Genomic DNA, 24563 nt, shown 5'->3' on the forward strand with positions numbered 1-24563 from the left:
ACCTAAGGAGGATATTTGGCTCTCTCAAACAGGAGTCCCTCCTGCTTTGCATGGAAACAGGGGAATTTTTAAAGCCAATTAGGAGCATAGGAAGTTTCCTATACTGAGTCAGTCCATTGATCCGTCTAGCTCAGCTTTGTCCACACTGCCTGGTAGTGGCTCTCCAGGGTTTCAGGGACGGTTTTGTCCCAGGCATACTTGAAAATCCTTGGCACCGAAGCTGTGACCAACTGCCTGCAAAGCCCTTTCCAAAATTAGGCTTCAGGTTTGTATTTAGACTCAGTCTGAAGACAGGGATTGCAAACAGAATAAGAGGTTTCCTTCTACTGAGTCGAAACTTTTGCCCATCCAGTTCAATTCTTTCTGCACCGACTCACTGTTAAATTTGCACTGGTGGATTTTCATGAGGACTTTAAAAACAACAGCGATCCAAATTGATGCAGAAATGTTAAGAATTGAACGTAAGATTGGAAAAATGAGAAACCGAGAAACCAAAATGTGACAGATTCACCTATTTCTAGTAGACATTATATAGGAACAGACAGCAAGCATTATTGTAATTTAAAAGAAAGGCTCTTAAATTTGTTTGTTGAAACGTCTTTCTTTCTTTCTTTCTTTCTTTCTTTCTTTCTTTCTTTCTTTCTTTCTTTCTTTCTTTCTCTTCTTGCTTTATCCCAGTAAGTGTTTAGATGTTGACAAACTATGTTGAAGACAAGAAGAGGAGTTTGGATTTTTTTTGCTTCTGATTTCAGTTAATTAGTTTACTATTACTGTATTTCTGAACTGTGGTTTATCTTAACTATAGTTTGTTGAAACTTTCTTGCTTGCTTGCTGGATCCCAGTAAACAATAAACATGGAGGAAAATTAACATGATCCAAAGTTATTGCTCTTTCACATGTTAGATTGCTCCTTGACTGTGCATGTGAATTCAGTTTATTTTACTTGATGAAGAAAGATAGAAGAATGACCAATTTCTCCATTTCAGGCCTGAGCGGGGGTTTTTTTGGGGGGGGGATTCCCCTCTCAGAAAAAGGAAAAGAAGAGAGAGTTCAGTCTTCCTGGCTCGTAGCATCACTATTTCATTAGTCATTGATAGATATGGGATTAAATTACCATTGACCAGTATGGCTGATGTTCTTAGATCCAGTAAGAACACTGGAGTATTTGAACAGAGTATTTGAACACTTGCATTTGTTTGGAGGTTATTCATTTTCAGCTTTTATAATTTCTAAAGTACATTCCAGTTCTTTTCATAGTTATCATCACAGCAAACCTATGAGGGAAGTTATTCTTCTAGATTTGCAGAAGAGAGCTGGGGGCTTAATGTCTTGCAAGGAAAGTCACAGAACAAATCCATGACTTAGTCAAGATAAGAACACTATTTTCCTGATTTGCAATTCAACGTTCTGTATCTGTGCAGGGGTAGCCATGATGGTGCCCTTCAGAAGTGGTTGGACTCAACAGGCAAACTGAAAATTGATGCAGAAGTCTTTTTCTTTGTCAGAGTTAAGTCAACCTGAGAAGTTGTCTGAGAAGTTCAAATGGTAAATGTTACTGGCTACCTATCTTCATGCCAGAATTATTAGCCAACTATATTTTATTGTGTCAAGCATCGAGTGAATAACAGTTCTATTTGAAGCACCACAGACGTGCTGAAATTTGCTTTGGCAGATAACAGTCTCATCATCTGACCCTGGGTAGCATGAGCCGTAAGCAGCAAAGTCCTAGGCCAGTTGCTGAAGATCAAGGTTGCCAGCTTTTTAAATGGCTCTGCAGTTGTGCCTTTAACAGCTGCTTGATACATAGGCATTAAGAAGGTAATGATCTTCTGCCCTGTTCATGTACTTACATGCACAACCTAAGTGTGCAAAGCAAGGAGCTTTTAGGCTCTCCCAACCTAACTGCCCACCCAATAACTTCATGTGACATGTGGATATGTGAAAAGAAAGCCCCTGTGAGCTCCTGCTCACATGCAATCAGTTTGGGAAGACCCCTGGGATCATTACCGTCATTGGAGGCCTGAGTGGATTTCTGGATCCATTCATTTTGCCTCAGGCAGAAGTGGCCTCATTGGTGCAGAGTGCCTTCCATCAGCTTTGGCTGATCTGTCAGTTGCAACCCTACCTGGCCAGGGATAGTCTAGTTTAAGTTGTCTGTGCTCTGATAATCTCTAGATTAGATTACCTCAATGGCAGTTCAGAAACTCCAGCTAGTGCAGAATTCAGGGGCCAGATTGTTGACCGCTTTCATCATCTGACACTCTTCTTCATGTGCCCCCTCTGAGGGAGCTTTAGAGGGTAGCAACATGAGATTGGGCCATCTCTGTGGTAGCTTTTCAACTGAAGCATATTCCCCACAGAGATGCATGAAGAAGTCCCCATTCACCCAGACATTTCACTCTTAATTGGTTTTCATCTTTTAGTTAGGTGGGGTTGGATGTGCCCTTTTCATATTATTGCAATGTTTTCAGTTCATAACTTTTTTATTTAAAACACACACACACACACGTATTGTATTCTTTTTTAATATATATATTTTGAGGCAACAAATAAATATTTTAATTGATCATTAAGCGATAAGATAACAAATCCAAGGCAACAATTCCACCGAAAGCAATAAATCTGGTAGAAACATTTACATCCATTTATAGGTCAAGGAACAGTTGCTATGAATTGCTATCCATAATACCCAAATAAATCATTTTCAAAATTGAAAATGAAACCATAATTGTGTAGGTCTCACATAATGGAATAATTCTCCATACAAAAGCATAAGAATAAAGTAACCCCGGAAATTAAACTTTATGTCAGAGGAAAGAGTTCTGGACTACCCTTATCCCTGATGCTCTTGTTTTCTATGTGTAGGATTATTTGTTGGTTTGTATGGAGCAATATTTAATTTTATATGCTCTCCCTCCCCCACCCTGCCAGCAATCCAAAGTGGTAGATCTCAGAGCTTTTGGATTGCCACCACAGTAAGAACAAAACCTTCATCAGTAAATGAATGGATTTTTTTATAAAAACAAAACAAAAACAAAATAAAAAGACCCAGGCCTGATATTCATTTTTGTCTCTGTCAGTCCAAGAGCTGAATCAGTTAGAAAGGTGTGGTTAAATGTTTTTGGAGTTCGTGTAGATTGTGTCCTTATTTATCCTGCTGTGACCTCATGATGCCACACATGGCCTCTTAGAAGTGGGACAAGGATTATTGCTATTCCCTCTAGAAGTGCTCCTCTGTCACTTTCAAGCTGTTGAGAATGCTCACCGTCTCAAACAAGAGTACATCCAGCTTAACAAATTAGCTGCAGACGTTTTGAAGCAAGGGTTTGATTTTTAGACAACACTGCAGCATTCAAAGGCATATAACAATGTGGATCTGGGATGTTTTCAAGATGCCGTCTTTGAACTTCATTTTGGCAAGCAAGTGAACCCAAGCACACCATGTTCCCTTTATGAATCTCTTCATTGTATATGAGATAAGCAAGTGATCAAGCCTTTGGCATAGCAAAAGCCTGCGCTCACCCACCATGATTTTATTTTATTTTATTGTAAAGCAGACATAAGACTTTACAGTCTTCCGTATCTCCTATCTCTACCCACTGCTCCTAACGTCTTGTTTTCAGATACAAGAAAGGAATATCATTTGTTTTATTGTACTGCCGATTTTATCAGATGTATTACAACATGGAGCATCACATGCTAAGGTCCCGAACCAAAGGACTTCAGGGAAGTCAAAAGGTCATTATGTTTGGTCTTCCACAGCTCTGTCAATCTACACCAGTTTGTTTTATTTAATTGTTACTTGCTGGGGACAGCAGGAGGGCAATATACCCACAAAATAGGAGGATTTTAAGGCGATGTACACACTCTCATTTACTCTGTATCCAGTGCAGTCCCACTACTAGTTTGAGAAGTGATGTACATACAACATTAGCCACAATCCATGTCTATCCTGTATCTCTGCAGTTGTTTCTTAGAAAATAGTGTGCTTAGATGCACTAGCTCCAACCCAATTTGAGAAAAAGGACGCCTGAATTATGCTTTAAGCTGGTAATGTGTACATAGTCTTTGTGTGAGTGATGTTACAGGGGAACCAGATACATACGTTGTAAACCCTGAACCAAAAGAAAACTGATTATTTTACGTATCCACTTGACTGTGCTTTCTATGTATGAGAAGCACAGTAACGAATCCACATGGAATCGGTGCTTTCGGGCTGATCTGCTCCAGCTGTATAGCGATTTTCCTGTTTTGCATTAGTAGAAGCCATGCTTCTTAAAATCTTGAAGCTCATTTTTCATATCAAAATTGCCACTTAATGTAAATTATTGTGATACTTTGGGTATTCTGTGCATTGGCGCACAACTCCTGGGTAGATGGTGCTGTGTTCTCTGGCGAGCAAAGCATGCTGCTGTTTGTTGTGAGCGACGTATATTACAAATGTGCTATTTAAAGAAAAAATGGAGGAAACGGGAAGTTGACGTAAATACCTACATTTCGACAGAACTATATTTAGTTCCTGTGAAACTAAAAATATTTTGGTGTATTGTTCTGGTCAGGTCAGGTCACATGGGTTGGACAATGCAGTTACGTTGTTAGTTGTCTGGCTTCCTCCTATTGGCAACTTTGTTTTGCTAGATTACAAGGAATAAGGAAGTTGGAGGTCATTTAGCAAAATTTCTGGTACACCTCGATGGGGAGGGCGGGGAGTAATAGGCCTGGTTTGATTTAGGCTTTTTGAATTATATGTTAAATCTGGCAGTGATTATGTAACATTAGGTTGTGACATATCATATTGTTCATCTTCATCCTGAGCATCCAGACAAAACATGGTGCATTTTTAATAGCAAAGGCTTATAGCGAGCAAGCTTTTATTATGGCATTCTGAAATATTTTCTATGCCTTGATGGTATATCATCTTTGGATACAAGTCAATAAAGATATGCGCTCATCTGTTTTGATTCACAGTTGCAAAAGAGCTATGCTTCTGATTTGTGAATATGGACATTTTGATTAAATTTATTGTATGTGCATCTGGCAGCCCATAATTGCATTGAACCAAACTATCTTTAAAAACACTGAAACCTCAGATCATTTGTGAAAATAATCATTTGGAACATAAAACACAGTTCTGCCATGCCAGCTTGTTTCTTCAACACCCCTTGCCCCCCGCTTCCCCACACTCAGGAATGGCAGCTTGAGGATATGGATCATTCCCCACATGCGCTGTTTTAGGTTCCCTGCTTCTCATGTCTGTGTGTATCTATAGGTTGTATACAGTGTGATTGCCCAGGGATGGTTACCAGAATATTGGGACTGTCCCTTAATACAGACTATTCGATCATATGCGTGAAACGGTGAATGGCCCAGGCTCTGCCCCCAAAAGTGTTGCGTTATGGTTTTGGGGATGAGTGTTAATGATCTCTCACGGTCCCCAGCTCAGTGGTTCTGACTGTAAAAAAACAACCCAGGATTAGCAACTGACAAGAGTACATAGGAACTGGCCTGACAAGATATATTCCCGAGCATGCCCTGTTTTAACCGAAGATTTTCAACTGAGCTGCTGTTCGTTCATGGGAAAGAAAGATGGTGGGGATCGGGTAACTCATTTTTGTCTGTTGTCTGGCTTGGGGAAGGGGGCAAGCTAGGTTGCAATTTGTGTCCCCAAATTGGGCCCAGATTTGCTGGAAGTGTCCCTCCTATGAACCTAATGGGAGAGGAGGGCCTTTTGGGGGTAGGGAGCCCTCTCCTTGCTGAGTAATCAGGGTAGACAGAGCAGGATTCACATCCCTGACATAAAGTCTTTCTGTCTGGGGAGAGGAGGGAGACAATGAGTCACTGAGGCTTCCAAGAGTTGTCAACCTTTGGGGGCCCAAAGCTATTGTGGGCACCGCACACACCACACAACCAAGGCTGTTTGCGACAATAGAATGCTTCTTTCAAGCATAATTTCAATGGGAGAGGTGGACCCAGTGGGCACCAGGAATGGGAATAAGCCCCATAGAACAAAACAGGGTTTGCTTTTGATCCTGGGTGGGTAGACATGTATAGGATTATGCAGCAAGGATCCTTGTCACCTTGCCCTCTGAATGCAGAGACCAGGATCAATGGCAGAAACAAACAGGCTTTTAGGTAAGCTATCAATATCCTTCTGGAATTATGCATGTATCCCCCACCTTTCTTCTCAGTTGCTCAGAACCATGTACTGTACATTGTTCTCTCCCCACCTCCCCCATTTTATCCTTCTAGCCACCCTGCAAAATCAGATAAGCTAAGATGGTAACCAGCCCAAGGTGAGCCTCGTGGCTGAGTAGGAATTGGAATTTGGGTCTCCCTTTTTCTACTCCAACCCCTGCACCAGGGGTAATCAACGTGGTATCCTTCAGCTGTTTCAGACTGCGGCTCTCATCATCTCTGATCTATACTGATAGCAGCTGGTGAAACTTGCAGATCAGGCATCTAGAGGACTGTCTCATCTTGAATACAGGCAATGACCAATTTGCACTGGGGTTACAGTCCTGTTATGCCCCGTTGTGCCTCCACTCCGCCCCCTCTTCTGCTCCCTTTTCCAGCTACTTCTCGGTCACCGGGATCCGCACATGCGCAGTCACACGTCAGTTGGTCATTGCCTATATATTGACAATATCCTAAAATGTCTTTATGTCTTATTCCCAGCACAGGTTAATAAGCATGTGTGAAAAGAAAAGGACCTGATATTCTTTCAAGATGCTGGAATTTTATTCACCTACCTGAACTTCACAGTGTTATATTTAAGAACATGGCAGTACTCAGTGGTGGGATGGGAATAAAGGCAGCTTTTGACTTATGGTGTCTAGCACTTTACAGTACATGACCAAGCTGAGTCTGACCTTGTTGGCATCACCTGAGTAATCTTTGCATAGGGATGAACAGTTCTTTGAACAGTTTCTAATGCCTATTGAACAAAAGGTTTTCCCTTCAGTCTAGTGCATATCTTTTTCTTCATTTTTTTGTATAAATGTAAAGAAATGACTACTGGCAAAATCATGCTTTCTACTTCCCCTGTAGTTTCTTTTCTCGTGCATGGTGTCTTGAACTTCCACAGAGCTCAGATGCGGGGAATAGATCCATATAAATATTTTGAGTTTACATATCATCAATTTAACACATGGGGAATGGTTGCAGCTTGGAGGGTGAGCACAAGTTTGTGTACAAATGGCCCCACATTCAACCCCTGACAACTATTATTATTATTATTATTATTATTATTGAATTTCTAACTTGCTGTTCCTCCTAAAGGAGCCCAGGGCAGCAGACAACAAAGTAATAAAACAAATGAATATCTAGAGAGCAATTGAAAAACTGTTACGGGCATTTAAAACATACCTTAAAATATATTTAGGGACAGACACACATTATTGCTTTCAGGGTTGTCAGGAACCTTTCAGCTATCAAATGCCTGGGTGAAGAGGAATGTTTTAAAATTCCTCTTGGATTTTAAGAAAAGTAGAGATTGGAAGGAGTTTTGCCTGGAACCCTGGTGAGCCACTGCTTGTCAGTGTAGACCAGTGTCTCCAGCTGGTTTTGGACTACAACTCCCATCACCCTTAGCTAGCAGGACCAGTAGTCAGGGATGATGGGAATTGTGGTTCTAAAAACAGCTGGAGACCCAAGCTTGGGAAATACTGATGTAGACAGTAGTGAGATAGATAGACCAATATTGTGACATGGTATAAGGCAGCTTTCTATGTTTGGTATTTTAGGTACTTCATCAAAGTAAGTTGTGCCTTACTCAAGAACGCTGTGATATAATTTTTTCATACGGTTGGAGGAAAACCTGAGAAAGAATGAGTTAAAAGCAAGGGGCTTTTTTTCTCACCTGATTTTAGTTGATCAGGTAGCAATGCTACTGTTGGTACCTCTTTCTGAGCATGTCAGAATGGATGGAGTTCATGTGTCACAGTAAAGGCAGTACAAGAGAGCAAACACCGATGTGTGGGTGAAGAAACACTCTGGAATAGAAAACACTACTCATGACAACAATCCCAAAGCAATATTATTTTTTTAGGATAATTCATAATCATTAATCTGGGACCCTGACGCTGTAAAGATTTTCAGATTAATATAACTTAATCAAAGAGTGTCACAAGTTTACAAAAGTGAGCATTTTATATATTGTACAGATGTTGTTGACACTCATCTTTCTCGGGAGACAATGGAGGAGTGTACCTTTAGGGGGTCACAGATTGCAGTGGCTGTAGAGACCAATATGGGAGAGGCATGTTTTGTTGCAGCTGGGGCAGATAAAGGCATTTGGTTGTGCTGCTGCAAATGCACCATGGGGTTTCTTCTATTTCAGTTAGAATTTTATTTGATCCAACATGTGCAAAGGATATAGCAACTAGGGATGGAAGGGTCTAGGAGTTTTGGTTCTCTCAGTTTCTCAAAAAAAACCACCTCCCCAACTTCAATACACTTCTCCACATTTTGCAGCAGTTAATGCTTAAAATAAAATAAAAAACCACCCATGAACAATCACCAACATTTTGAAGTGAATTTCTCCCAATAAACACATTTTAGATGCAGTTTTGATTAATGTACACATTTTTGCAAATAATTTTCCCTAATGCAATTTTGTATTTCTTTTTCACTAATGTCTTTACCTGTGTGCTCCATCCCCCCCCCCACTATATTCATTCTTGTAAATATTGGTTGGAGGACTGCAAAATTTTGATATGTATGAATTTTGAAGACTAGCTGTCTTTCCGAAAGTTCAGATACAAACTGAATTGAATCTCTCCTCTTTCTGTCAAGCAATAGTGTATAATTTATGTGCATTGTGCTCCTTTGTGGTCAAATGCTTGGCAGTGAACCCATTCATGTGACTGCACACAGTTTTGGGCCAGGGAGGCACCACAGTACACGTGCATGAATGCAAAAGTCAGAACAGAGCCTTAATGCTATAATCCAATCAAGAGGATCTGCTGCTATCATAATCTCAGACTGAGTGGTTCATAATCAGCAGCTGAGACTGGGAATGAATTGCAGCCCTTAGCAACATATTTACTCAAGGGTTACGCTTAAGAAGATATTCAAAACATATGTTAGGTTTATTGGTGAGGACAATGTCAGGATGTGTTTTCTCCTTTTGCTCGTACATCATTGGCTGAGTGAAGTGAGGCCATCAGTTTAACTCAGTGGTGTATCGTTCTGTTTAAATCTGTTTGCCAGTCCATAATGCGATAACACCATTGAATACTGGCATATCAGAATGAAATTTGGTATGTACCTTAAGGGCAACTGTTATTTGCTTCAGATTGGAATGCCAGCTGGATCCTTGCACCCATTTTCAGAGGATGCGGGGATAAAATGCAAACTATAACACACTGTGATATGTGCCTTGGAGACAATGATATCAGAATGAAAGTTGGTACATACATTCAGGGCAACTTACTGCCTTTCAAATATGAACCTTTCCCACATCTACGATAGAATTTTTAAGGTGATTTAACCATAACTGTACCCTGTATTCAAAGTATGGTAGGACCATAGATTTGTGGAATGGCAATATTATATTGGCCATTTTATTTTCAGTCCCTTTCTGAATGATTGCTAGAATTCACCTTTTTCACACAGGGTCGACATCTTAATCAATCTATCCACTGCAACCCCAGCATCTCTTGACTTAGTGTGTATGTGAAATTAGGATTATTTTGCCCCGATGTGCATCATTTTACACTTGTTTACACTGAATTTATTTGCCATCTTTGCTGCCCATCCACTCAGTTTCGAGCAATTGTTTTGGAGTTCCTCGCAACTCCTTTTTTTTTTGTTTTAACCACCCTGAACACTCTGGTATCATTAGCCAGCTTGACTGCCACACTGCTCAGCCCTAACTGTGGATCATTTGTGAACTATTTAAAAATCAAAGGTCCCAATTCCTTGGGGAAAAGGAAACTGAAATGACAGATTTGCAATATTGCATATTGATAACATGTTACGTTCTATGAGTATGCATCTGTGAAGGCGCAATACAGCTTCATTCATTTAGGTTACGTACTAGAACTTGCTTTGTAATACTGTAACAAACGTAATATACATAGGGTGGAAGTGAAAGTTGCACTGATGCAATCATCCCATCACTGCAAGTGTTTCTACTTGCAGATAGAACCATCTCTGCCCTCCTTCTTCCATGTACTGTTCTGGGGATACTCCTGAGCCTCCAGAACAGATTTGGGGGAAACTCCAGGGAGTGCAGTGAGAGGAGAGTGGGGAGAACCCTTCTTGTGCTAGCATGAGGTCTTTTGCCGGCTTCCGCTAGTTCTTCAAAGCAATCACTTGGAGCCTTAGAAGCGACTTTATTCCAGAGCACACTGCTATTACTTTTACTAGTAAACATTTATGTAATGCTAGCATATTTTGTTTAATTTCAGTTTGGATCAATCTTTTGGAGTGAATGGCATTCCAGCTGCAGAAGTGCTCTTTGGATTCAGTCCTTTGTTGCCAGGTTCCATTTTGGACAGGCGACTCACCCCTTTACATCCACCAAGCTTGGGGCAAATTCTGCTGCTGCAGTTTGGGAGCTGTTCCATCCCATGGAGCTGCAGCCAATAACATACATTAATAACCATCATAATTATGGGTGCATAGGCTTTTGTCCAAATGGAGTCTGGCAATCTTACTTGAGCTGTGAAAATTGAAGATAAAATTTCAATACTTATTTCAGTAAAAACCTTAGCATTGGCAGCAAGCATTAAAGTTCAAGTCAGTATCAGCAATTGGCAACAGTTGGTTGCATCTCAGCCTGGGAGGGGGATTTGCCCTTGAAAGGGTTGTAAACAGCACTAGGCACATGTTTGTGATCAGGTCTCCTCTTTATCTGAACTGCATTTTTTTTGTCTTGATAGACACCATAGAAAGGATGTTTTCTCCCCCTCCTTAGCATGGCAATGTTTTATTTAGGGTTTTACAGTGCTATACCACACATCTGTGTCTGATTTATGGGATGAAGAAAAAAGGAAAACAGATTATTTTTCCCCAAGCCACATCTACACCTTCTTTTCTCTTTGCATCAGATTAATGAGCAAGTGCTCATACGACATACTGGAAGTTGGGACTTTCATGAGCTACCAATAATGTCTGCATAGCTGTCTTCTAGTTTCGCCATGATTACTTCTTGTAATGTGGGCAAGAATGTTTAAAATTCAAGGGACAGACTAGTCTGGAAAATCATATTGCTTTTGTTTCAGACTTCGCAGGTCAAGACAGATACCTTTGCATTCGAAATAGCTATAACACTGTGATATAATGCAGCCATATTTCTTTCTTTGTGTCACATGCACATACTTGGATAATTTCCCCCCACTTTCAGTAGTCCAGTAGACAAATGTACATCAACCTTCAACAGACATATCAAAGATCTATGCATTATTTTTACTTTGTGGCTCAGTCAGTTGGCTTTATAAGGTTCCTGCCAGGAATAACAATTCAGCATATAGGTTTCTGAGATGTTAGATAACAGACTTAATATTTAGCCACAATTATTCTTAAATAATAGTACTTGACATTGGTATGGAACTTCAAAGGGCTTCACATAAATAGTGATCCTTCCAATAATGCTGTAAGGTAGGCCAGTATTGTTATCCTCCATACGGAGCCTGAGAGAATGGTTGGCTTAAGGCAGAGGCAAGTTTGGGACCAGGGACCTCTTCTTGAATCATAGCTTAGTCTCTTAGAACATTAAGAGGACCTTGACAATGTGTGGTAGGGTTGTTTGCTGTAATGTCTGTAAAAATGCACTTTAGTGTTTCTTCATTCTCTTGCCTTGTAACATTAACAAAAAGTTTAGTTGAAACCAGCGAATTTACGCTTCCTCTTAGTCTGTTTATGCCTTGCTTTGATGTATGTGTTCCTCCTTGCTATGTAGCCATTGGCCTCTTTAAGAATGTAACCATGATTTGTGATTTCAGAACAGAAAGTAAAACTTACTGTACCGAGTACCTTTGAAGGAAAAGCTTCTTCTATAGTGAACACAACAGGCTATATCCAGTGGTGTTATTTTCGGATGGCTCTTTGATCTAGTGGAGGCTTCCATGAATGGAAGGGGGGGAAGAATATTTTTTTTTTTGCTGATTCCCCCTTCCCCCAGGGGACTCGGGGTTCCCTCAGAATATCACTGGAAGTGTTGTGAGAGGGAAAACCTGTCCAAAATTGCTCCCCTCTCTGTCCATTCACAATTAGATTAAACCTGTCATAGAAATCATAGACAAATCACAGTTCATGCATCTGTACACACATTGTGTTTGCATAAACTGTGATTTGACTACACATTGAATTAGTCAGTTAGAGCACATGGAGTATTCCTATGGTGTCATGCGTTTAAAAGGTTGTCTGAATTTGCCTTGGTTTGTGCAAAACATCAGCAAGGTAAAGTGCAGGGTGATTATGTTTTATTGTGATGGGAAATGATCTGAGGAAACCCAGCCATGCAAACACATTTGCAACTTCCCCCAGCAATTCTGCAAATGCCACCAGGACCATCATTTTCTAAAAAGTAGTAATCATTCTCCACAAAATCATTCAAAAATGGGAATATATGAACGATTGCTTCCTGTGAGTGTCAGGCTGTACTACAGAGTGTAGTCTATGGCAAATAATTTCTGCATTCAGCACTTTGTGTTAATTGATCTATGTTTCTATGGTTTAATAAGCATATATAGGCTTTTCTGCTACTCCCCAAGCAAGAATGAAATGTGTTATGAACTGAAACTCGCTTCTGTTTCTTATAAATCTTGTCATTGCAGAATAAGAACTGAACATAGACCTGGAGTATGGCATTGCCTGCTATGCAAACATGAACACACCACAGTTTCTGGCATGGATAATTAACATTTTAAAGAGGCATTTGCACAACCAATTACACCAGTGTAAGTTCCACTAAAGTCAATGGGATTATAACAGTGTAAGCAGTCATTGAATCCCTCCCACCCCCAGTAATTGCTCTGCCCTGGACCTGATTGGATCATGTCAGGAGCTCATGTGGATTCAGGGAGGCAGAAAGTCTCTCTTTCTCCTTAACATGGTTTGGCCATATGTCACACAGTTTAAGTAGTATGTGAGGCCTTTTAATTAAGGCTGACAGGTCTTTAAATGGACAAATCTATAGACTGGACTTGGCCAAACTAATCTTCCCTCCTACGTTCTTCTCTTGAATTCTGCATATCTAGGTTCTGTTGTGTGCTGTGCCTAATAAATCCCCCCCCACTTTTCTCTTTCTCTTCATCATTTGTTGATTTTTTTGTGAGTATCCTTTATTTCATTCTGCAAATCATTCCTCCAGTGCTGTGCACACTGTAGCCTTTGTATCAGATAGCTCAGTGAGAAGAGTACAAGGCTCTTCATCTCATGGTGGTGGGTTTAAGCCCTACGTTTGACAAAAGATACCTGCATTGCTGGGGTTGGACTAGATGGCTTTTGTGATCCCTTACAGCTCTACAATTCTATGATTCTAAGAAGCCTTGCCATTTCCTGCAAACCCCATGATATCTGCGACTAACTGTGCAATCTATGCCTGGCTTTGTTCAATGAAGCTTACTCCCATGTAAGTGTGCATAGGATTTCAGTCTTAATCACATGGGCACCCCAACTCACTTTCTCCCATTTTACACATCTTTTTATTACTGAGAAGGTTACTGAAGTGTTCATGGCACTGCGTGGGCACAAGTATTTGCAGGAACAGGGGTGTGGCTGAACTGGAACTGATATGTGACTGATGAAATAGGAAGGGATAAACAGTATGATATGATCTTCAAGGGAATGAATTTCATACATGCACATCCGATATAAATAGAAGTGATATACAGTTCAAGTACTTGAGCAGAAGAAAACACCTCTTCCATAATGGGCACTCTTTTATGTATTTACTTATTGACTTGTTCGATTAAAATTGGACCTTGCCCTCCTCCTCATGGCACACATGGAGTTAGTTCCCTTGGTGGACACAGATGACATCTGCAAATTTCTGTAAGTTTTTGCAATAAAAAAACTTTTGCAATTGGTAAATAAAATTAGATTCTGCTGTTCGGCTTCAACAAGAGGGGTTTGGGGTTTTACTGATAAATATTCATACTCGGACATTTTAAAACCTTTGGATTGGTTCCAAAAATGGAGAGAATGAAAAAAGGAGAAGACATGCATTCAGAGCCACGCAGATGCACAGGCAGAATGGCAAAACAGAATGGCACATTTACAAAAGATGCAAAGGGCATAATGTTTGTGTTCCACAATATTTAGGGTGAAAGAGCCCTATCCTTACAACAGTTTGTATATGCAATGAATTTAGAGCCATTATTAATGTATATAATGTAGGTAGATGAATGGGTTGCATCTATATCGAGGTGTTGTCCACTCATGCAAGGACTGTTACACCTCACACTTGGCAGTTGAATGGGGAAAGGGGAACTTAGTTTGAAGCTTTTTTTCCCTTGCTTGTGTGAACTCTTCTGCTAGTGGCTATTTTTGTTCATCATTCTTTGGATCTGTGGATTTGTTGTGCATGAATGGTTTGTAACATTCCCTTCAGTCCACCCACCTGATTTGGGCAAAATCTATGCAAAGTTTACCTGTAATTCTTTGGAAGATGCCTCTTATAGTCCAATGAATTCAATTGGTATTTTGTAAATAGTGTTTATTTATTTATTTACTAATCTTTTCCACAATGATGATAATAATAAGCTCCCATCACTATTAGGCCTAGGGAATGGCAGCATTGCCTCATGGCCCGTAGGCCTTTGCAACATTTCTCCACAGAGCTGTAACTGACCAGTTGTAACAGTTCGTGGTAGTGCAAACTCATGGCACTCTGTTCCTACTCATTCACAAGCACCATCATTGCTTGATGGGTCATGTCAACAAAGTTTGAAGAATTGTGACTCATGCCATATATTTAACTACGATCAGATTCCCAGCCCACATCTGTCAGCAGTACACTTTCTTAGTCTTAACTCCAGTAAGTTTTCAGTAGAATTTGCATTCAGGTGGCAAAATTCACTATTTTAAACCAAAAATAAAACATTAGCTCATTCTACCCTAATCTGGTGCTCTCCAGATCTTTTAGACTACAGTACCCATAATCCTTGACCATTGGCCATAGCTACTGGTTGGGCTTGATGAGAGTTGCAATCCGAAACATTGGGAGGATACCAGGTTGGTGACGGTCACATTAGAGTCATCTCACAGTAGTATAGGAATCTGGATTCCTGAGGTTTGGGGTGCACAGTTTAGCTGGATTTTGGATTGCAGTCCTGAAGCACATGTGTTTGTAAAAATGAGAACTGACTGTGCTTCCACATGACAAGCCACAATGTATCACTGAAGGCTCCCCAACTCAGGGGATGGTCTGTATTTTCAGATGCCCTTAATACAAAATAGCAGCTGTGGTGTTAGCAAGTCTTGCTACTATTCTCACTTGCTACTATTTCTCTTCTGTTTTTAAACCCTGCTCTGGTTCGCCCCAAGTGGCTTAGTCATGCTGGCCACATGACCTGGAGGTTGTATGCCGGGCTCCCTTGGCCAATAACGCAAGATGAGCGCCGCAACCCCAGAGTCGGTCACAACTGGACCTACCTTTACCTATCCATTATCAATTGAAATACTGTACTAAAACACTAATGTTTCTTTCTTAAAATACAGAATTGGATTTGTCTTGACTCTTAAATCATATATTAGTAGTTCTGGAGCATCCCCCTCCCCAGCATATGTTAATTGGTTGTTTTCTGTGACACATTATGGGCTCTTTCTTTGATGAGGCTCAGCTGCAATCATGCTGGAGTCAAGGATGTAAAGTTTCCAGTCTCTGCTTGCATCTCGAACCACTACAAACATCTGCATGTTACTGCAGTGCTGAGTAATGGTGGGATTTGTGTTGGTCTGATTTCCCTAGAGATTCCTCCCCCTCCCCCTGGATATTTTCTGCTCTGTGTACTAAATCTGTTACAGGGTTTGCCCTTCATAGCAGAAGCGTGCCCTGAAATTACCATCTTTTCCTACCGGTATTACTAGAACACAGTCAGAAAAAGTGTACAAAAATAATGCATTTGGATCAGGCCTGACAACTATGACCCACGAAGCCGAAGGCATTCACTAACCACTGCCTGGGGCTTCAGAAGTTGCCTGATTTTCCTGCATGTCTTGGAGGAATATCTCACAACTGGACACTCCCCCCCCCAAATAATAATATTGAACTCAATGGTATTTGCTTGTGAGAAAATATGCTTCATACTGCTCCCTTTTAGTCTACTGGTGTACTGTTAAATAAGAGGCACACACCATCAAGAACTTAAGCAGAATACTGTATAGAGTGCAACTTGGAAGTCCCTTCTTTATTAGATTCTCCTTGCAACTAGGAACTAATTTAATTGGTTGTTTTAATGATTTCCCAGGTGAAGCCACCCTGCTCCAGTTCAGAGGGGGGGGGGCAGGGTACAAATCCATCCAATTAATAAATAATACTGTAGAGAACCTGAACTTCATGATGACTCCATATCTCCCTTTCTTCATAACGAAAAATCTAAAATTACAGCAGAGTAAATTTGATACTAAAGTCTTCAGATGAATTCTGTGATACTGTAAAGGTGACTTCATGAAATATAAATTGCCTTTGGATTCTCTTGGCTGTTCTCCCTTCTTTTGCTTCCTCTGGAGAAAACAAGCAAACTCCTCTCTTACACAATCACTTGACAGACACTGCCCTTTCTTTTGGTTGTGTCTGAGGCATGTGTTTTCAAAATAAGCAATCGACTAACATTTCACTACAGAATTCAGTTAGTTTCCGTGGAAAGCATGTCTCCTTCATCTCATCTCTCCTTTATCTGCGGTACATTTGGCACCTTGCATCTTGTCCTCACAGAGGCCAGTCGGGGCCTGTGGGAAACCCATGAACAGGACAACAGTACTGTCCCCACCTGCAATTACCAGGAACTGGCATTCAAAAACTCACTGCCTCAGAGAGCGGAGGGAGAACATCACTATCCTCATAGCTGGTAGCCAGTAGCCTTATCCTTCATGAACTTTTCTTCCTTTAAAGCCGTCCAAATTGCTGGCCATGATGTTTACATATTCTGAGAGAGAATTCCATACTTTACCTATGTGCTATGTGAAGAAGTACTGTCTTTTGTCTATCTTGAGTCTTCCAACATTCATTGGATGGTCCCCCGTTCTAGTATATGAGAGACCTGCTCTACAATTGTGCCAGTTTGTGGAACTCTCTGCCTCAGGAGATCCATCTGACTCTCACCTTATGTTTTTACCTCTCTTGTAAGATCTTTAGGCAGTTGATAACTTGGTTAAGAAAATAATTATTTTAAATACTCTCTTTGTTTTTAATTGTTGTATAAGTTCTTTTGATCATGCGATGCTGAACTATTTTTTAAAATTGATTTTGAGCCACTTTGGGTGGCAAGGCAATATATTAATTTTCTTTTAAAAAAATAAAATAAGAACACAAGCATACAATAATTGTGGATTGTGTATAAGACTCCTAGTTGGACATCCATTATTTCTAATTAAGCAGTAGCTAAGTAAGAATGGTTTTGTTTATTTTATTGCCTATGACCTTGAAGATTGGTTAACAATCCATGGCTAGATGAACCATTGGTATAAACGTGGAATAAAACTCAGTGGTAGAAAAAGCACATGTTTGCAAAGGAAAATGTATCTCTCTCCCCCCCCCCCTTTCATTCTGAAAATATGCTAGTCTCAAAAGATACTTGAGTGGAGTGGATCTTCACAGTGAAAAAAGAAAGAAAAGAGAGACGTTTTTCTTTGCAACCTTGTACTTTTTCAATCACTAGATGAAAGTCTGTTTTGCACTATCTGGTCCTTTGTTATCTCTTTCAGTTCTGAAAGCCATTGTGTTTGACTACCGTATATTATTCCTGCAACAGGGGGAACATCAAATAGAAAACACTTCCCCCACCTACCCAGCAGTATTAAAATCGTTGTAAAGAAATCTAGCAGATATTCTTTCGGCTGCCATTTTTAATGTCGCATCTTGATGAGACTGTTTGAATAATTCTCCTATCTTTAATGAGCCATTGATTAAAAATATGGCAATGTACTTTATGTGTTATCGTTGACAGCTGCACTGTCTGTAGTGACTGTCATACTGAAGATATGTATATGGAAATGTAAGAAGGCATGTTTTTAAGAGCAATACAACATATGTAGGGTAGTATCTTTCACGGTCCGCTTCTGCAGAAGAACAAAATGTTGGAAATAAATCACTCTCTGAAATATTCCTTAATATTTGGATTAGCAACATGAAGATGAACTAATCCCCCTGTTCCATATCTGTTTGATGAAAAGTTATGTGTATACCTTGAAAAATCTTCATCCCACCACCAAACATACACATATACACTAGGACTAGGAAGCACAGGATCGGATGTCTTCTGTATGTACCACTGTGTAAAAAAACCAAAACCACAGTTGTAATCTTCTTTTCCTCTGAACAATGGGGTAGAATCATAGTTGAATTCCATCATGACAGCATGTGCCTACATGGGGTGAAGACAAGATGTTAGTGGCCTTAAACATGCTCTTTGCTAATTAAAATAATACCAAAAGAATTATCATTTTTATCCTAGAGATCCAGTCTTATGGCATGGCCATAACCCAAGGAAGAACAGTGACAGCATCCTTTAACATTAGCAGTTTAAATGAACAAAGAAGGGCATAATTTATACTGCAATAATTGTAGCACAAGGTTATGTGGCTGCACTTTGGCCTCCAGAAAACGACTAGAGATAAATCTCTGCTGTTTGTTCTTCAAAGCAGAAGATGGAGGGTAGATTCCCAGGCAGGTGTTAGCAGTTTAGATTAAGATGAGCCAGATGTGACTAGAAACTACTTTTAAGTCTCAGGAGAATGGTTCTCATTCATTCATTTCCCTGGAGACTTCCCAATCAAGGAGCTCCAAATCCTGAGGCTACCTGCATTTCAAGTGAGGCACAGCAATGTCCCTCCAAAGCTTCGTACATGAACATGTGTGAAAAAATTAGAGCAGAAAATTAAAGGTGTGTTCTCATCATCCCTTCCAAGTGCACTTTCCATGTGTCTTTAATTCCCTTGCCCCACAAAGAGTAAATCATTTGTTCCAGTCTTCAGCTAGTTTTGCCTCAAAACAAACAGAGGATTGCTAATCATGAATACCTACTAGGTTATATAATAATAATAATAATAATAATAATAATAATAATAATAATAATAATAATGGCTACTAGGTTTGACATGCCCTGGTGTGAACAGACATTTGATCTCCAGAAATGAGAAGAAAAGGCATGGCGATAAATATGATTGCCTGCTAATTCCTACAAATCATTGCTAAAGACACAGGATCAGGAAGCAGTTCAGAAGCTGACAATTCCAATGGTTACAAATTCCAAATGTGGGGTGGTATCCAACTAACATGTTCCATCACTGCAAGCATTTCTGCTTGCACAACAGGCCTCACCCCCTCAAACCCCCCCCCTTTCCTTTTCCATGGGCTGCAGCTCTTATTAGTCACAGCCATGGCCAGAAGTGGTTCACCAGGCAGGATGGAGCTGTCACACTACTTTCCTAGCAGGTGGGGTGTTGTTGTTTACTGGGAGCGGGTGGGTAGGTTGGCACAGAGCCAATCTAGCACTCCTGCTGGTGTGCTTGCACTGCGCTGACTGCCCTGCCATCTCCCCCCATCCCCTTTCCCTTCCGTTAAGCAAGAGCAACACACCTGCTGGGGAGCTAGCTCCACCTGGCAAGCCGCTTCTGGTTGTGGGAAGAGTAAGGTATCATTTAGAATAGTTTATGAAACATAAATAATGGGTTAGATCCAGATTACGTAAATTATGCTTTAGTCACATTGAAATAACTGGAACAAGTTATTACAACACAATAGCCTTCCACTAGAATATAGATCCTTCTTTTCTCCTTTCTTTTTTAAAAAAAATACATTTCAGGACTTATATTCACAAAACTAAATTAAAAATAGGAAATGATATCATAAGAAAGAAAGTATCAAAAATAAGGGGTGCCAATCAACTCAAACACAATTTGGTATGTTGGCTCTTCTCAGGTATTTATCCATTTCCATCATTTTGAAAGCATAATTGTTTAGATCATGTAAAGCACAAATTAGTCAGTCTCTCTTTCTCATACACACACTCACACACAAACACATACACACAGAGTCATTTTATTATAATAGGTTCATTAGAACAGAGGGACTGTTTTCAGAAGACCTTGTCCATTACTTGGGTATGTCTGAGCTACAAATTGATATGTTGTATCATGAATTAGGACTCACAATAGCCTTCAGTTGCACTTCATCAGAGGAGCTTAATTGGCATTAAGAAAATAGACCAAAGTAAAGAGAGATGTACAAGTGAGAGGATTCGTCACTTTATTGGATTTCAAGACCCTGTGAGCCATGAATCTTAATTGGGGCCAGTTGGGATCATTTAATAATTGCTGTCAGAAGATCAGATTTAATTCTCTTTATAAAAATACCACAGTGGGATGGAGTTAAGCAAATTGTCATTCAAGGTTTCAAATGAACAAAGCTTTAATTAGGTTGATTAGCCTACTGTAAGGAAGAAGAAAGATACAGACAATTGATGAATCTACTATAAGCCATATGTGGGCCATATATGACAGTATTATCAAATACCTTTATTTCAGTTTGGTATATGTTATTTATCAATATTTATTAATATGCCACGTTTCAAGAGTATCTTCCAATGCTGTTTATTTCTGTATTTATTTTGTTTGCTTGCTTAGATCCATTGTTTTGCATGTATGTTAACTTTTACATGCTGTTAAAGTTATTCGAGATTTTCTGGAAATTAATGATTTATAGCACACGTTTACCCACAAAGTAAAATGGGGCTGACTGCAACCTTACCTGAGATTAACCCATTTTACTAAATATGATTTTTTCCCCCTGAGTAGATATGCATAGAATTGCATTGCAAAAATTGAAGTATTCAGTGTTTTGTCATGATGGCATCTTCTATGTTTTTGGCCACAGCAGAATGAAATATTATACTTTTTTATACTAATGTTCATTCTATAAATATGTACCTATGTGGTGTGCTTAATAATGACTAGTCTATTTGTGCCAATAGAAAGTCTTCCTGTTATATTTCTCCATTGGTCCCTCTAACCTTGCGGCTGTGGAGACTCGCTGTTCTCAATTGCAGAAACTTTGGTGGACTCCATCTCTTCCAAGTGTAGAAGTAGTCAGACCTGGCGGTAGTGTGAGCTCACATGTACATTGTTTGTATGAGTGCTACATCAAAAAGAATTAACACAGGTGTAAACAGCAGTCCAAGTTCAGTGGGGCATGGTCAACCTGATCCCCACTCAAAAAATGTAGAGGATACCCATTTTGCCCTGCTTTGTCTGTGAAGTGTACAGTTCCTATGCAAATTTATCCAGAAGTAAGCCTCACTTGGGGGATTAGACAAGCACATGGAAGACAAAGCTCTCTGTGGCTACTAGTCATAGTGGCCATGGGCTGCTTCCAGGAAGAGCAGCAGGATGCCTGTGAATATGAGGTGCTGCAGAACAAGAAGGAGTGAGGGCCATTCAGTGCTATTTTTCTAGAATTCACCCGCCTCCCTTGTTCTCTCATAATGGCAATAGTGCCCATCTGAGAGGTGCCAGAACTGAGTTCCAGTGAGTTCTGGGTGAAAAAAAACCTGGGTCCATTGCCCTTATGTCCTTTGGGGCTTTCCGTAGGAAACAGAATCTGGACTAGATAGATCTTTGACCTGCTCCCGCAACAATCCTTTTACATTCTTATTTTAGTAAATTATACAGTCGTACCTTGGTTCTCGAATGGAATCTGTTCCAGAAGTCCGTTCAACTTCCAAAAATATCTGAAACCAAGGTGCAGCTTCTGATTGGCTGCAGGAGCTTCCTGCACTCAATCGGAAACTGTGCAAGCCATGTCGGACATTCGGCTTCCAAAAAACGTTCGCCAACTGGAACACTCACTTCTGGGTTTGCGGCATTCAGGAGCCAAAACATTTGAGTCGCAAGGCATTCCAGAACCAAGGTACAACTGTACTCCCATTAATTAGGTTTAGGATTGCAGCTTTAGTTGCTACCCTCTACGATCTCATTCTCTGTGTTGCTTCATGGGGCAGAGAGAAGTAGGCAGAAATGGATGCAGAATTTTGTTTGATCTCGAAAGTTCTCACACTGGAAAGCATTCCACTGCAACTGGGTGTGGCTCCCGTCCGTGTTAGTGAATGGTGATATTTTTTTTCTCACAGGTTGCAGCTTTTAATAACCTTTTGCCACTCTGTATACTAACAGGTTACAAAGAGCCATTTCTGAGAAAACATAATGCACATTGAAGGCCACGAGAAAGATTAGCTAATGTACCTTCCAATTGATTTTGTTTATTTTTTTCCGGCTTACTCATTATGACAATAATAAAATGAAAAATATTGACAATAATCCTGAAGTGGAAAAAGAAAGTCTTTCCCCCACTGGAACAGAGATTGTTAAGTGAACAGGTATTTCGTTACTAAAAGCTTTAAAAAAATCAGCATGACAGCAATATTTCACCTATGTAAATGAAGTGTATTTGTATTTTTGTGTCAAACTGATACTGACCTTCAAGGAGAAATCCTGCCAAACTATATGTCCATCCATCTGCAGTTATGGGCAATGTCAAAATATCTCCTGCTTCTATGTACACTCCTATAAGTGTCTCTGCATGGTTGTTCATATCTGTCTCAAGACACAATAGAGTCAAACGCCTGTGTTTGCAGCATTGAAGTGACCTCTGCGGAGCGCAATTCTAGGCAGTGTATATGGAGGTCCTGGGCTGCCCATATGGCAAGGCCCCCCTTGGCCTCACTAATGTGGACCAAAGGAAAGCTGAGCAATATGTTTTTGCACCAGCTTGGCTGCAGGAGTTGTTGGAAGGAGGTGTACAAGGAGCCATCCAACCATCTTAGGGACTCCTCTCTAGATTTGTGTAGAGTTTGCTCCTTAGCCTTTTCTTCTCCCAAAGATTTCCCATAAGGCAGCGGAGGTTTAGAATAAGAGTTTTCCTTCTTATTTTGGAGACTTTTTGTTACAATTGCTTCTCCATGCAAGGAACAACCCTGGAATATGAGCCTGCTATGAAAGTCTAGAGCCATTTCACGCTTTGATTATTCGGGATATAATCAGATCCATGTCTTTTTTGCTAGCAGCCTATATCAGTGAGCATTGTTTGTCCTTATTGATGATCAGACACACTATTTTGTTTATAAAATAATTTCTACAAATGAATTAATAGATGTCTTTTGGCAATGCGATATGGAAAGATGAAATAGTTCTTTGTCAGAAGGAATACAGTTTTATTATGCAATAAATCTCATCTGTTATCCATAGAAGAATCTATAAAAGCAAACACACACAAAAGCTTTATGACAAGTTGAAATCATCATCTTCATCATTTAATATTTAGAGTGTTATTGGATGCTGTAGATAAAAATCAAATAAGTACTTGTCCACCAAAGCCTAACCCAAATTTGTGGTGTATACTCAGGGCTGGCCCTACCATTAGCCAAGGGATGTGGGTACCTCAGCTGGCTGAAATTGTGGGATGGTGAACAGAAGCAGTTGGAGAACAATGTTGTGTGCCTGTGACACATGGTTTGTCCTGCACTCTCTAAGACAGCCTGCTGCCTTCAGTTGCACTGGAAGACAGGGTCCCATCATCAGCTTTGAAGTAGAATTCAGTTATTGCCACTTTGATCAGTTTTTGTACTTGGAATGGGAGGAGGGAGGCATGTTGATTATTATTATTTTTGCCTCAAGCAGCAAATTGTCTGGGGCAAACCGTGTTTATGCTTGTAGGCAAGGTTACAGCTTCTGTATGACTTCAGTGTTTGTGCTAAACTTCCTGTTGTAAAATGCATGCTCTCCTGAGATGAATTTAGCAGATTAGAATGAAATCCCTTGCACATCTTTTAATGTGGCAGACCAGTCATGAGATCAAAACACATAAATGTAGGTTATGTTAAATTTCTGAACTGAAATGTTTGAGACAGATGTTTGAAATCTTCGGATGACTCAGATTCGCTTTATTTTTTTTCTTTTAAAAATAATGGCTTTCTGCCCAAATTAGATTACTGCATATAGTAGAGCATGCTGTTCGTGTGTTGCAGATCTAGTGCAGCAGTAATGACATCTAGTGTATAACTGTATAATGAAAAAGTTGTTTTAAAAGGGTCAGATTCTGGTTATATCCTTGTGTGATTGGTGCCAGGGGAAATGGATTTGGCAACGTCTGTACTGACCCATGCCAACAGTAGCATACAGATCATGTCCCATAATAATTTCTCATTGGTGGTGCTGGCTGGACTGGATGTAAGGATTCCCGGTTCAGATTCCTACTTAGCTGTGTGTAAAACTCCTGGTGGCTTTGAGCAAATCTCTGTCTTGTTCAGCCTGAATTTATCTCACAAAGTGTTATTTTGAGGCGAAGGCTATGATCTTATCCATTCTTATTCCTAGGGAGTAGGTTGCATTTGGAAACTGTG

The 24563-nt window shown here is 40.1% G+C and overlaps 1 protein-coding gene across 16 annotated transcripts in view; it reads left to right on the forward strand.

The window, feature by feature from the left end:
* The window catches only part of MEF2C (myocyte enhancer factor 2C), a 163134-nt gene that overhangs the window by 41624 nt on the left and 96947 nt on the right, over positions 1-24563 (forward strand). The window contains exon 1 of one of the 16 annotated variants that reach the window (XM_035099844.2): positions 645-14001. The exons of the other annotated variants lie outside the window; for them this stretch is intronic. The gene's annotated coding sequence lies outside the window, so the exon portion shown is untranslated. Of the gene's footprint in view, positions 1-644; positions 14002-24563 lie in introns of those variants that run through there. 16 annotated transcript variants of the gene reach the window in all.

This window comes from Zootoca vivipara, chromosome 11, assembly GCF_963506605.1.
Source record: "Zootoca vivipara chromosome 11, rZooViv1.1, whole genome shotgun sequence".
In the NCBI taxonomy this organism is placed as follows: domain Eukaryota; kingdom Metazoa; phylum Chordata; class Lepidosauria; order Squamata; family Lacertidae; genus Zootoca; species Zootoca vivipara.